The sequence below is a fragment of the Pleuronectes platessa genome, chromosome 4 (genome assembly GCF_947347685.1).
Source record: "Pleuronectes platessa chromosome 4, fPlePla1.1, whole genome shotgun sequence".
NCBI classification, from domain to species: domain Eukaryota; kingdom Metazoa; phylum Chordata; class Actinopteri; order Pleuronectiformes; family Pleuronectidae; genus Pleuronectes; species Pleuronectes platessa.
The window spans coordinates 28,752,771-28,754,130 of record NC_070629.1 but is presented as its reverse complement, the minus strand read 5'-3'; positions in this window follow the sequence as shown (position 1 = coordinate 28,754,130).

The window sequence follows — 1,360 nt, the reverse complement described above, 5'->3', positions numbered from 1 at the left end:
AGAACATCTGAAACCTATTTCTACTCTTTGACTTTGTGTGTGCAGCTCGACAACACACTGTAACGGTTGTTTCTATAGATGTTTATAAGAAAATGACTAGTTTATGTCTCAATATGATTTCAACTCTTCTTCAATGCGGCTGATGTTAATTTTGTAAAAAATAGATTTGATAATAAACCACCCTAGGCATTGAGACGTGGTTAGCACCGGTGTGATTGACAGCTAGTACTGTGTCCCAATGGGGGCAGGTGTAGGTGGGCGTGCACGATTATCCAGGTGAACACCTCAACAAGGAGAGAGAGCGTCTCATTGGTCGAACATGAGGCACTGGGATGAATAAACCTCCAGTAGAATTTAAGTATAAAAGAGTAAAATGCTGTTAATAAAACCTTATTACAAGGTAATGTCCCCAAGGTTTGATATTTTACAGTTTGACCATAAACTTTACGATAAATAACTGTAAATTAAAAGAAAACACAGACATAATAGAGGTTGAATTAAAAACAATAAACCTATTTCTCTCTTCTGCATTGTTTGAATCTTTAGAGTAAAAGTTTGAATATGGACAAACGCTGATAGTGATGTTTCCTTCACGTTAATAAAAGGTGCAAAATGGTCGATATGTATTTTTAAGATATGTAAGAAGTCAGATCTTAGCTGGTTTGTCATAATGCAAAAACACAACAGCCTTTATTCACCAATCAGGCAGCAGCACGACTAAAAGGCAGCTCACCCTCATGTAAGATGGCGCCCTGGCTCATCGGGAGCTAGTGATTCCTTGATATTCACAGTTCAGTTGTGAAAAGCCTTGAAAACCAGCGACAACATCTAAAATCTGTAGATCGGGAATCAACCCCCGCGGGGCGAGATGTGCTGTGTAAAGGTCACATCCTCTCCTGAACTGGTTTGAATGGAGGCAGCAGCGTTGGGGACCCACACGTTTTCACAGTGAAGGTCTGCGAGTCAAACCTGGTTCTCACAGAGATAGAAGGAGCGGACCACACACACACCACCCGCCACAGAGATGAAGCCTGTATGCATTATGTCCAGACTGACACGTCAAGAGGCCCCAGATTAACTGCTCCCCCCCCCCCCCAGACTCCCTTTTATCCCCTCCGTTCCAGGGGCCACGCTCATTTACATAAACAGATAATCCTTGATAAAAATTTCCATTAGACAAAGGTGAAATGATCAATTTCTGCTGCCAAGATAAATCTCAGGTTTTACACCGACAGGGTCATTACACAAGCCACATTTCAGGAATAATGTATTTAAAAAGTCCGCCGATAGGCGGCCATTTCCCGCTTTCCAATTACCCTTTAAGAAAAGCTTATTCTGTGGACAATAAAGCACTTACGGC